Source organism: Phyllostomus hastatus, unplaced genomic scaffold, assembly GCF_019186645.2.
Source record: "Phyllostomus hastatus isolate PE091 unplaced genomic scaffold, TTU_PhHast_1.1 phas_scaffold_216, whole genome shotgun sequence".
NCBI lineage: Eukaryota > Metazoa > Chordata > Mammalia > Chiroptera > Phyllostomidae > Phyllostomus > Phyllostomus hastatus.
The window spans coordinates 17,478,167-17,492,280 of record NW_025334018.1 but is presented as its reverse complement, the minus strand read 5'-3'; the positions used below and the strand labels follow the sequence as shown (position 1 = coordinate 17,492,280).

The window sequence follows — 14,114 nt, the reverse complement described above, 5'->3', positions numbered from 1 at the left end:
TCAGAGAAGGAAGGTTTTTCAGGAAACTGAACGACCTCTGTTTTTATTTCACCTTTTTCTTTTAAACATCCTTCCTATGTGACCGATGCGTCTTTTTTTTTCCACCTGGGACGATTGGGCAGATGTTATGTTTTTCTTTTTTTCTTTTTTTAAGGACACACCTTTTAAAAGTAAATACATTTACTAACAGAGTCTGCATTTAGTTTGAACTACTTGGTGAACATGACCATAATTAGCTTCCGTATTCCTTGTCGAATGTAATCAAACTAGTTCCCAGATTTTATTTAACGTTGAATCGGTCCTTCTGTGGCCCATGGAGAAAAGGAGGACACGGGGCAGAACGTGGGAGAGGCAGAAACGACAGTATCAAAACCACGTCCTCCTCTCCCCTCACACTGCGCCCTGACATAGCCAGCCAACACCGACGGTGCCCTTTTGAAGGGTTTCTGAGTGGATCTGAACTGTAGGGACCTAAGTCCCTTCCGAGCAGAGCGGCTCCCGGCCAGGCTGCCCAGCCTACTGGGGCATGGGCACGAGTCAGGAGGCAGCCACGGGGCCACAGTGGGGCATCTCTCCTCACCCACGATGCGCAGGTCTGCAAAGACAGGGAGGTGACAGAGAAAGGAAGCAGCGGGGACTGTCACAAAGCTCCTCTCGTCCATGCCGTGCCAAGCACACTGGGGAGACCAGAGGCCCCTTGACCTGAGATTGGACCCTCTTTCCCTCGTTGAGCCTCTGGTGTCCTGGTGCCGCAGCAATAGTAAGGTCCAAGCACTTCTCTGGGGGCAGGAAGGAGCCACCCAGTGAAGTGGAATTGTCACCCCTGGTCACCCAGTGATGCGTTTGGAAGGGCTTCTCAGCCTACGACAAGGCGTGAGGCAGGGTTGGGGTCGGGGTTAGGGTTAGAGGACCAGGCCGACGGGAAGGCCCCTTGGGAGGCAACTCTGCTCCTGCGGCGACGGGAGTGTGTTTGCAGAGTTCCCATTCACTCACCCTCTGTCTGCCCAACGTCATGTTCCTCAGCCCTTGCTTTCTGAGCATCTGCGGTGAATTTCCTCCGGGGCTAACGTTGAATAAGCTTTCCTCATTAGGAAAAAAAAAAAAAAATTCCCGGGGCCACATCGTGAGCACTTTGTCTCACATTGACACAGGCGAATTAATAACGTCATTGGAAGCCACGTGGGCACCAGTCAGAAAGAAGGCACCAGGGGGACATCGATCCCCCTCCTCTTCCCAGCATCCTTTTCCTTCCGTCCTCTCTCTCCAGCCTTTTGTCTTCCTGCAACTCCCACCCGCTCGGGTCCCCCCCACCTGCTGCTCGGGTCTCCCCAACCCAGCCCCAGAGCTTCTAAGCCTTCGGAGAGGTTGGGGTCTTTTCTCCTCGAGAAAGCCACCTCTGAACACGCCCTCTTCTGACACCTTCCGGCTTTTGTCGCCGCGACTGGCCAGTCCCTAAGTCCCTTATTAGCATAACTGCCTTATACGATCTCACACACGTCTTAGGGAGGATTTTGTCCCCCAGGGGAATTTTGGTTGTCACAGCTCGGGGGTAGAGGCCAGAGATGCTTCAGAAATATCCTGTAATAAACAGGACAACAAAGGATCGTTTGGCCCCAAATGTCAGTAGTGCCAAGGCTGAGACACTCTGCCTTGACCTTGGCGGGACGGGGGCCTCCTTCACGTGGTCCCCTGGCAGAAGGTGCTTCTCAGTGAACAGGGGTTTACGGTGTCTTCTGTGCCGTGCCACGCCGGTGTGTTTGGGAGGCCACAGCTGGGGGTGTGTGCACAACAGCAATTCAGATCTGTCTGACAAAAAAATACATATAGTCTGCAAAGCAATTTGAGATCAAAACATCGTATTTTAAAGAGCCACAGCAATGTTCAGAAATCAGCCTTTTCCTGCCTAAATTTCCTACCTGTGTAGACACAGAGTCAGCGATCTGCTAAAATAACGACTAATTCAGTCCTGTCTTGTTGTGCTGCTGTTGTTTTCCTAAACCCTTTAGTACACAGGATGTAGGCAGACGCCTATGGAGTCAGAATGGTGGAGGAATGAATGGAAGCGTAATTTTCCTCTGTGTCTTCCTCTGTCCCCCAAAGCAGGGTGCCTCGGGACCATCACTGGTTCACTGAGTCACCCACCTGGTGACCTTCTTTGAGTGTTTAATATGCGCCAGGCGATGTTCTGAGCGTGTGGTGGCACCATGTGCAAAACAGACATGTCTGCGCGCGTGTGTTTACCATCGAGTGTGGGGACGATCTCTTTCTCAGTGTAGTTTTCGGGCGGTAAACATTCTATGAAAAAAAATCAACAGGCCTGGGGAGTTGGGGGATTCGTGCGTTTGGGTCCGGGTTGTTGTTTCAGATAGAGCAGTCACAGGATTTTCTTGGAGCAGAGCACGGAAAACAAAGCGAGGAAGCAGGTTGTAGGGATGTCTGAGGAGGAGTGTGCTGGACAGAGGTCACAGCAAGGTCAGAGGCGCCAGGCACGTGCTGGGCGTGTCGGCAGAGGGGGCTCTCTGTCTACGTCCTGGCTCTCCGGGAAACGAATCAGTGTCATCCTGATGGGGAGCAGCAGGCTAATTTAAAAAAAACAAAAACAGGAAAGAGGAAGGCCAGTCTCCCTTCCTTATTCTTCCTTATTCCTGTCTGGTGATGCTTGTTCTTTTTTATCCTGGGCATTAAGTGCAGTTCTTCCAAAATTTTATCTAGGCCAAAAGGGTAACTCGGCACCTCACATGGTGCCTGGTGCAGGGTAGACAGACCCAATAAAGTATCTCTTGAGTGGATGGAGGCATGCGTGCATGCGTGCATGAGTGAGTGGACTCAGGGACTATGTGTGGCTTCCTAGCGAGCTAAAATAAACAGTGGACATAAGAAGGGTATTTCTAGATAAGCAAGGTTTGCAGTATCATGGTTGACCTTCCCCTAACATGCCCAGCTAGGTCTATCCCCATATTTTGAGAAGACAAATTAGATTCCCTACCTTGTTATCCTCACCTTTTTCCTTGGGCGGGGGGGGGGGATAATTTGATGGTTATTGCTACCCACAAAGGCCTTGTCTTGACCGGTTCTTTTTAAAAGAGTGAACTAGGTGAACAACTTCGTGCTTTCGCTGAGATGCAACAGGGAAAAAAGAGCCAGTTGCCCCGCACCCTTCCCCTGCTGCCACCCTCTCTTCTCCATCCCCTGTCCAGGTCTCGTCATCGTCACCCCCAAGCTCCAGAGGCGCCTCCAACACTTTGAGGAAGCAGAGAGAAAAAACTCTGGGGACACAGTAGCTGCCTGGTCTTCCTTTTGTAGCAGACTGAGCTCAAACCTTGGGGGAAAAAAGAAATCTGAGGAGAGCCCCTCGTTTAGACATATAACCTCCCTGCCTTTTATATTTTCTCTCCCACAGAAACAGACACACAGACGTGGCCCGGTTCAAGGCCATCCTTCCTCTGAGCGTTTGGGGCTACAGCACGAATAAAGAGTGTGCTGTTGTCCAGATGCCTATTGAATTGGCCATGGTTTCTGTGAAACCCTGGCCGGGTTACCCCCTTGGCGTAAGTGGTGGTGAGACCCTAAACCAAGGGGCCATGGGCGATGACAGGCTCAGGTCTTAGGCCTCCCGTACCTCCCGACCTCTTTTGTAAGATGCCCATTTGAAGAGAAGACGGGGGAAGCGATGCAGAGACAGCAAAGTTCTCGCTGTGCAAAAATTAGATTTTTGCCTTAACAAGAGCCAGTCCTTCCCAAACATGAAAAGGTGTGCACCTGCAAATGCTTCTGTTCATCTTGTCTGCCAAGAATTCTCCCTCTGCAGTCCTGTTCTGAATGTTCCACCTTTCTGTCCTGCTTGAAACGGATGCTACCTCCATGCCAGTCACAGCCACCTGCGCTCGCCATGTGTCCTGTCGCGTCGCGTACATGTGATGCCGTTCCGCCATCTCTCTTCCACTCCTCATGTGATCCGAGCATGCAGTGCGCTATTACTCTGCTACCGTATACACTCTGTATACATTTCTGTTCTTCCTTGCAAGATTGTGAATGCTTCGGCCACTCCAATCGATGCAGTTATATCGATCTGCTAAACACAGTCATTTGCGTGAGCTGTAAACACAACACTAGAGGGCAGCACTGTGAGTTATGCAGGCTGGGCTACTTCAGAAATGCTTCTGCACAGCTGGACGATGAGAATGTGTGCATAGGTCAGTCCCATTATAATTTCAGCTATTGTTCTGTGCCTTCCGCGCGGTGGGGAGCCATTTACAGTGGAGAGGCTGGTGATCTGCACCACGCCTGGGCCAGAGAGAACTTTGTCCACGGAGAAACGTCCTTGTGGTAGACTCATCACTCGCTTGTGCTGGTTGAAATCATTCATACTTGGGGGATCGATTTTGAACCGTTATATTACTGTTGCTTTAAAGATCATGAGCTGGAAAATGTTTAGGTGATCAAGAATTTTCCATTTTTCTTCCTTCCTTCCTTTCTTTTTTTTTTTTTGCATGAATTCTTAAAACCTGCTCATTTCAACCTAATCTTGAAATTAAGTTATGCATTCAACATTCAAAACGGAAACTCATTTTATGGGATTTAATTATAGATGTGAGAAATTAGGATATGAACTCTGGCACATAATTGGTAATCAAGAAATATTAATTGATTAAAAATATTACTGTTTGCAATTAATTGGTCATGTAGAAGTCTGCCTGACTTTTTCATCCATTGTAAAGAAATTCCATTTATTGAACTTTGTACAGTCCCCAAAAGGAGAAGCAGTTTGTCAAAATTATTTTAGATGATTAATTCTCGAGTCTGAAGGGTTGAGTCCCTGGACCTCATCATGAGTATCGAATGTGGTAGCCAGAAAGAATCAGGTGGCCGTCCCATCCAAAGCACTCTCTCCTGCCCTGTGCATAGTGGGAGAAGAAAGTCTTGCGGGAGAGAGCTGATGGAAAAGTAAGAAACAATAAATGGAATTTCATTTCCTAATTTCCTTGGAAGAGATGCGTATATTTAACACTGTGAAGGGTACGTGTCTGCTGCCACACCAGTAGGTAATCACGTGGACAACAACCATCTTTAAAGGTAGAATTTTTCACAGAGAGACCACACTTGTAACAAAATGTAGGAGCTGAAAAGTGACAGATGGTCTTTTCATCAAAAAAATGGATCCAATCAACCTGTAATTATCCTTCTCTGATTGGATTGCCAAGGTCATATAGGTACTTGCCAAGTGTCTCATTAAAATAGCTGTAGAAGTGGTTTTCAATTCGATCGGGCCAAGTTTCTGTTTACTGTGTATGTCTGCAGTATTTCCTCTTTTTCAAAGACGTTCTTACTTATTATTTGTGAATTAGTGGAGAAATCACTGGACTCAGAGGCCAGAGAACTGGGTTCAAGTCCCGGTGTGCTATTTAATAGCTGTGTGTCCTCGGTAAGTCACGTGAGAACTCCTGGCCACAGGGGGACCCTTTGGGACACACAGGAAACCCTCGGTGACCTGTGGACTGCCCTGTAAACCTGTTTTTTCACTCGACTCTCACTAACAAAACCACGGGGGGGTTAGTAAGTGTTCCACTGGTGATTTCCCCTATTTTCCTGTTGAAAAAAGTAAGGCAAATGGGCCCAAATCATACAGTATTAGCAAAGAGTTAGTTTTTGGACTTCAAAGCTTGAGTACTTTCTCCCAATAACCCTGACACAAGTAGCAAAGCTCAGCATGGAGACTTTCATTTACCAAATGCCTTTTGAGTGACAGCCACGATTCTACTCCGAGTGTGTGAGCAGGGGAAGTTTGGTTCCCTTTGTAACACCGAGTCACAAAGATGTGAAGATATTAATAATAACCATAAGACAGGAAGCTGTCTGAATTTTGGATGCAGAGCCACACTGCACTGAATGTCACTTGCAAAAATACGTAAATGTCGTACGATAAATATGGAAACAAGAGGAAAGGTGAACTAAATAGGAACGCAGAAATAAAACCGAATCACGTCTACACATCACTCAAGGTTCAAGTGTTTTATAATTTACTTTCACATTATTTGAGATAAATCAACGAGAAGGGCTTTGAGAGAAAAGATGTTATTCCATAGCATTCCTCACAGCAGGAAACTTAACAACCCCTCACTATGTTTACTTGGAGTGTGCTATTCTGATGAAGTTTTGCTTTTTTCCAGCCCCAATGGTCGTCTGTGAATGACAAAATCTACACTAACTTCTCACCTAGTTCTCAGAAAATATAGTTTTGCTTTAAATCCATGTTTGATTATCCAAGACAGGAGGACAGCCCGATCCACTCTTGTCTGTTAAACCACATAAACTACAGATGGAAGATGGAAAGCTTAATACGCATCTTCGTATTTATTTCTACTTGTAAAAAAAAATCAAGAGCAGCTATTTTTTCCATTCCTGGAAAGTTTGTTTACTAAAATGATCAACTTTGGGGGAATTTTATAAATTACAAATATTTGGGGAGCATTTATTTCATACTCTTGAAACCAAGAACAGAATCGGGACGCACAAAGATGAACATTTTTAGGTTCCATTAAAAGTAGCCACCGCATCCCTCCACAGATCAAAATTCCTTCCGCTGTTGCCCTTTCCCTAAGGAGTAAAATCGTTTTTAAAGAATGAACGGAAAAATTGGGCTGGCTGGTGCGTGTTCTGGTCTGTCTCTGGACTTTAGTCTACGTGCCCATACAGTGAGTCCATGACAATTAGGCTCCAGTTTTCCCACGTCCGCGGCTGAGGGCAGAGAACTCAGCTCTGCCTGAGCACAAGCCAAGGCTGGGGCTGGCTCTCCAGTCCATGGGAAGCTTGCGGCTCCGTTGCCCAGGTTTGCCCTGAGGGTCTGCGTGAACTGGTCACTATTTTCCTCGTTTGAGCTCCCCAAAGGGCTTGGGGCAGGACTGAGAATTAAATTGGAGAGAATACCCACAGGTAATTCAGAGTTCACTTTGATGCCATTTTTTTAATAGAAAGCACTGATGAAAATGAATGGGTATTTAGCCAAGTCATTTCCACTGAATTAGGCAATAATTTCAAAAAATTGCAACTTCATCTAAGTCTTCTCTAAATTTTTTTAAAAAATAAACACTTCCCCATGTCTATTAATAATTGGCAATCAAATCCACTGAGGACCAGCCCACACCTTTGACGAAATGTGGACTCTGTTGAAATAGATGTCTTAACTACTTGCATTATTTTACATTACGGCAAATGTAAAACGTAGCTTATGTCCCACATTGCCACAGTGGCTGCTGCTTTGTGATGACTGGTGGACCTGCCCATTTTCATGCACTTTCCAAGCCCAGCCAGGCCTGCAAAGGCGCAGGGACTGGCCCTGCGTGATGTAGCAGTGACTTGGGGACGACATCCCTGCACGCTTCTGTTGCATAGAAACTCCAGCATTAAGCAGGAAGCTGGCAGATTACTGGCGTGCGACCTTGGGCAATCACTGCTAGTAATGCCTGGAAACAAGCTTGACCTCAGGGAAACACGGGGCAGTTGCCATGAAACCTATCTCAGTGATAATGTATTATTTTTTTATTCCCCTTGAAACCCAAGATCAGGTCATTAGCAGTACCTTCTACAGAGCGAAGCAAACATAAGACACTTTGAACCCATACATGAATCGCAGTATAACTTCCTAATCAAAACACCGGAATGGTTCATGTTGCTTTTTAGTCTAGGAATCCTGCATATTCTTCCTCGTTTCATGAAATAAAATATAACTCTCCAAGGCCATCTGCATCTCCCCACGCCTACCATTAACCGGAGTCCCATGAATGATACTTATTTTAAAAATACATTAGTTGTACTTAAGGTGGGGTGTAGACCACACCTCTTCTTGTCACTTATTTGCATGACTTGTTCAAGTGACATTAATTCCACTTTCCACCTTTTCCTGTGACAACCACTGGGATGTATCATGGTTTAGATATTTTACATTAAAAAACTTTTGTTTATATATTTTTTGCATCTAAAACCTTACATTAACCAATTTTTATGGGCTAATTGGCAAAGGTAGTATGCAACTTCATGTCAGTCAAAAAAAATTCTACTACCTGGCTTACAAAATGTTAGTGATTTATTGTCAACATGTACACTTTCAACAGTAAAAAACATTACAGTTTTGGGATAGGTGCATGCTTATAATATACATATGAACAGGAAAACATCTTAAAGACACAACAAACTACCATTTAAAAATGTTTTTCCAACAACCCCCTATACACACATTAACATAGAAAATGCCAATTTAAAATAAAACTACCAAATTTTTCAGACTGTAAGATGCACCAAACCATAAGACACACCTAGATTTTAGAGAAGGAAAATAGAAAAAAATTGAAGCAAAAAATGTGGTAAAATATTTAATAACATAAATAAATAACACAGACCACCACCACCACCCCCACAGCAAGCCAGGTAAGCTACATTCAGACTATAAGATGCACCCCCATTTTCCTCCCAAAATTGGGGAGTGTGTCTTATAGTCCGAAAAATACGGTAGTCATTAAGGACAAACCAAGCCAGTCAAGGAGAGAGCATTGTAGAGTTAATTTAGTTTTATTTTCTATGTCACTATTAGTCTTATAAATGTTTGCATCAGAAGAATGCTGAACTAAAAGGAAAAAAGACAATCAACATGAAATAAATCACAATTAAAGGTACTCCACATTCTTTGCAGAAACCATCTAATTAGTTCCCCTGACAAAAACAGTTAGAGTCCAGCCTCTGGCTCTCTCTCTCTGATGTTAACCCTCGAGTCTCCACCGCTAATAGGTGTTAAGTTTAATGATATTAAAATTAAAGTCCCAGGGGGCTTTTCATGGTTGATTGTTCGGTTGTTTGCTTGGTATGATTTTTATTTGTTTTTTTTTCTCTTGGTTTTAACAAGAAAACCTCTTCATAGGGTCGTTTTTAAATAAGGAAAGTGAGAGACAGAGAGGCATCAGGACTTGCCCGTGGTTCTCCCGTGGGATAAGAAGGGATGAAACTTTCCTGAAAAGTCCACACGCTGCAAACTAGCTGTTTTTACCTCTCAGGCTGGCGGGGGCCTGTGGAGTTCCGGTTCAGCCTTCCAAGCAAGACAGTACTTGGGAAGCAAAAATATCCTGTATCAGAATGCACGAGGAATCATAGAGAAAATCCTCAATTTGCTTTTTATTACGAAAACTTATGTTGTCCTGCCAGCTGACATGTTAATGAAAAATATATCTCGCACGATGCTCATGGTGGAAGTTACGTGGGGCTGCAACATTTATTTTGCTTTCATGATAGTTCATCTACGCTGCATAAAAGCTGCACCAGCAGGCCTAGTAGATGCAATTTCTGAAAGCTGTCCCAAATCGTAAAGTGAACACTGCCGGGGAATGAGCCAAGTGCATTCAGATTGCACTTTAGAAATGCTCAGCAGTGCTCAGACATTGAGGGGAACAGACAAGCCCATTTGAATAATTTAAAACAGACTTTACACTGATGGCATATTGATTTATCCTTGATAGACACAGTTGCCACGGTGTTCAGGAGCCCATCAAAAAATGCCCTGACAAACGGGGCCTCCATTAGGATCTGTTAGCGGTGGAGACCACGATGCCGTATTTCCTCGGAAGGTTGCCGTTGATGGCTTTCCCGTGTCATAAAAATGATACCAGGCAAGGCCGGGCAAATAAATAAATGGGCTGGCAAAAGCCGTATTTGCCAAAGCATTTCATTAGCGGGCATCTCTCTCTAAGTGAGCGATGCGGCGCTGGCGCGCGCGCGCGCGCGCACAGGTAACCTCTGGGCTGTGCGGACTCGTTTCCAGCCTTGTCGTCTTGTTTCTACAGACTGTTATTGTAACCCTTTGGGCTCGGTCCATGAACGTTGTAATGGCTCAGGATTTTGTGAGTGTAAGACTGGAACGACAGGGCCTAAGTGTGATGAGTGTCTGCCGGGAAATTCCTGGCACGCCGGCTGTCAACGTAAGTAACCGTGGGCGCCGCCCCTGCCTGCCGCATGGCTCTTTCCGCGTGTCCCCGCCGTGCGCGCGGCGGCCGGCCCAGAGCAGAAAAAGACCCAACCGCTGGCGAGCTTGGAAGGCCTTTGCCGCCAACAAGTTAAATTCAAGATTGCTGCTAATATGAGGGAGAAGTTTGGGGGTGTCTTGGCTGCCAATCCAAGTGCCATTTTCCTTACAGGTTCTGGAAGTAGCTATCCATCCATTTTTAAAGTCAAGATAGTTTTCAAAGCTTGCTTTAGAAAAGATTTGGGATTTCTTTCTCCCCTCTCTGTTTTCCCTTTTCCCACTTTCTTTTCTTTCTTCCTCTTCATCTTCACACATCATAGCGAAGAATGAAAGCGTGTTTATATCACCTCATGTTCACTGAATAGACTCTTCTGTCTTCGGTTTCATTTGGAAGCATTAACTATCCACATTTATCCTTCAAAAGCAAAATCAAATAGCTACTCGAGGCCCCAGCCTATGGATAGCAGAGAGAGCCATCCATCGGATGCCTGGAACAACTTACATTGAAATACTGTGCGCAGACCCGTGTACGGGGCCGGCCCATAAATTTAGTGCGCGATAGGGGCCCAGCTTGAAAACCCCTCGCCGCGAGTGAAGGCTGACGCACGTGTGCTTAATATATTTCCTGAACTATAAGGTACCCTGGAGCTCCAGAGTGCATAAATTAAGCGATATCCTGCATAACTTATCACTGCCTTTGCTGCCATACCCATCGCTGAGTCTTCACCCGAAACCTAAAGGTAATAAATCTAAGGGATGTTTAAATGCCAGGGAAAAATAAATGGCAAAAACCAGTGCTGGTTCCGAGCCTCCGAGGGCTGGCACCGTTCACCAAGCCGTGGACAGATGTCAGGCAGCGTGGTTCGGCCTCACATCACTGAGGATGATCGGACCTTCGTAAAAATTTGTCGGGGCAGGTGGCATGTCGGCGTGTTCGGGGAACATAAATTGAAAGGCCTGAGCAGAACCTTCCTTCTGTCATTCATAACCTTTTCTGCTTTTCAATTCTGCACCAACTTTGCATTCTAGCTGTTTGTAGTCAGCTCGCTCACATTAGAGAGCCACCAGGAACATTCTCCACAGCAGCCGCTGTCCGGCAGAGAACCGTGCAAGCCAGATATGTAGCCTTCAGTGTTTTGCTGTCCACACTAACAAAAATAGACATTGGTGTGAGCAACTAACTGCATCCAAAGTATCTAAAATACTGTCATTTCAGCGTATAACTAACCTGGAAATGATCAAGGATACGGCTTCCATGTTGTCCCTACATCCTTTGCAGTCAGATGTGTGTTCCATACCTAAACGGAGCAGCTCAATGAGGGCTAGCCATGTTGCAAGGCTCGGTGGCCCGCATACGCCTACCATAGTGGATGGCACAGCCCTAGAGGTTTCTTTGCTTTTTTTTCACTTGAAAAAAATGTCAGCAGCAGGAACTGTTGAAAGCCTGTTTCTACCAGGGCTACACTGAATATTTTGCTAGCTATTTGTGGCATTTGTCCCGACCTGTAAGCTTCCAAAGTGAAATGGCCTGATGTCCATGACTAATGTCGTGGATGTCAGTGAATCGTGTGACAGGTTGAGAATGTTGGCATGAAGTTGGCCAAGGTCAGGTTGGGACTGGGGAGCTGGAGGGTGGGCATCTCTAGCCTGGCACTGAAAGACCACCCAATGGTCAGAAGTCAGGCAGTGCACCTGAGTGTGAGCTCTGCATAAGGTCATGGTTTGAGAGTCCAACACGCCATGGGTTTCCAGAAAGCGCCCAGGGGGTCCGGATGAGTTGGCAGGTCCCAGGGGCCTTAGGAGGAGCCAGGACTCGGAGAAGAGTCGTCAGTCTGGGGTATCTGCACGTGGGGGCTCAGAGGAGGCCGGCAGTCAGGGGGAGAGAAGAAGGGGCAGGCGGAGGCCAGTCCAAAACCGCGTAGGGTGACTTTGTCGTGAAGACATGCTTCTCAAAAAGCAAGTCTCCAGTTAACTGCCTGAAGCATTGGGACCTAAGGAATGGGAAAGACATTGGGGGAGAAAATAAATTGGTCTGGACTTAGGGAAAATGTATTCCCCAAAAAGCCGAACCCAACCTTTCTGTACTAATTACTGGAGTGTTGTAAAATGGTTTAACATCACCAGATTTTCTTCTCTGGAATTGGAAGGTTGGATTTAGGTGTGGCCCGACCAGGTGGGGACTGGGCGATGTATAAGACCCTCCGAGCCTCGGCCCCAGCCGCTTCTGTCCCCGGCACGCAGGTCCGGGAGACTATGGGAGGGACTGCTTTGTCCTCCTGAGTATTCCTTGAGTGCCTGCTGCGAATCGGGCGTTGAGCTACCGCAGAGGCTGCAGGACGTGTGGGCCTGGAGTTCACAGCCGGGCGTGAGAGGCGGACGCGCCACCCAGCCAGTCTGACAGGCGATCAGAAGGAAGGAGGAGCCGTGTCCTGAGTGAGCCCGGATGGGAAGTCAGGGTTCCAGAGCGGGGACTTCAGTGGGGCCGTGAAGGGTCAGCCTGAGTTTTCCAGGGTGGCGTGGAACTTTCTGGGCAAAGGTGCGTAAGTGAGCTACCACACTGTGTTCTGCAGAAATGTCACATGATCTGGATATGAACGGGGGTGCGCTCGACCATCTGAGTGCACTGGGAAGGCGGGAAAGACGTTGAAAAAACAAGCAGAGCACAGGCCGTGTGGTTTCCTCGGGCATTTCGCCCCGTCAGGGAGCAGATGCGGGAGCTGGCACACAGAGGGGGTATGGGATCCGTCACTCGGTTTTAAGCAGAAGAATGAACGGATCAGATTTCATTTTAGGAAGATTATGCTGGCTGCTCTGTAAAGCAAGTTCTGGAACAGGATGAACGTGGATTTGCTATATAAATCGAACGTATTTCAAAGACACATTTGAGCACGTGATAGTTTTGTCTCACCCTGAAACCTCCTTTCCTTCCCTCAGACCCACGCACACAGGACAGACATTCTCTGTGAAAATGTGACATTTTTCCACCAGTTGGTAAATGGCTGCTCCGTGAGGATCCCTCAGGCCTGTCCCTGGGATCTCTGAGACCGCTTCCAAGACCCAGCAAGTAATAGGGTAACGCCTGTCACAGTAGGGTACATCCGGGTTAAAGTCAAGAGATTTGGTGACATCGTTCAATGTTAGGACTTCGCAGGACAGCCGCGTGTGCGGGGAACCAGGAGCACAGCACGTGTAGGGAGGGCGAGGCCGGAGCCAGTTGCTGGACCACGGCCGATGGAACCAGAGTGCGGGTCTTGTGAGGGGTCAGCACACACGTGACCCCCAACAGGAAAATGTGCTTAGTGGGAGCCCCACCGGCCTGATCGCGCAGGTTTTCATTGCATTTGAGTGGACATAGAGAGGTCACCCTCAGAGAACTGTAAAATCAGAAACTGTGGCAAACCACAGAGTTAAAAAAAAATGACAACAGTTATTCTTGGGAGAAGAGTAAGAGGAAGTTTGGGGAACAAAACTGCATGGCATCGATGTGGCCCTTCCCAGAGGATGCACGACTATATTCTTTTTTTGACGGCTACTGTGGAAAAGTACCCTAAATTACCCCAAACTCGGGAGCTCAAAACAACAGCAAGGGACTGCCTCACAGTTCCAGTCAGAAGCCCAACAAGGGTCTCATAGGGCTAAGATCAAGGTCATGGATAGGGCTGTGTTTTTTTCTGAAGACTCTAGGAGAGAATCTTCTTCCTGGCTTTTTCTAACTTCTAGAGGCCGCCTGCATTCCTCTGCTCACGGCCCCTCCTCTTCTGTCAAAGCCACGGACTTTCCAGGTCCCTGTGCCTTTCTCCCTTCCTCACGGACCCCTGTGATCAGATGGGGCACACACAGGTAATCCAAGAGCACCCATCTCTCCTTCTCAAAGTCTTCCTTTCATGTCGTCACATCCGTCAGGTCCCTTTTGTCCTGTCCGGGAACCGATTCCAGACATCAGGATGGAGACATCTTTGAGGAGGTGCTTTCGCACTGCCTACCAGGATAATCAGAAATGTCAGCGTTTAACGCCAGAGCTGAAGATGCGGGTATCGTGAAGATGCAACGTAGCGCCTGCTTGGAGTAAAGACCCACAGGGCAAAACTTACTGACAAGAAATGTGTAGTAG

The 14,114-nt window shown here is 47.0% G+C and overlaps 1 protein-coding gene across 2 annotated transcripts in view; it reads left to right on the top strand.

The window, feature by feature from the left end:
• Window positions 1-14,114, top strand: part of NTNG1 (netrin G1) — a 260,055-nt gene that overhangs the window by 210,237 nt on the left and 35,704 nt on the right. The gene's annotated exons all lie outside the window — the stretch shown is intronic.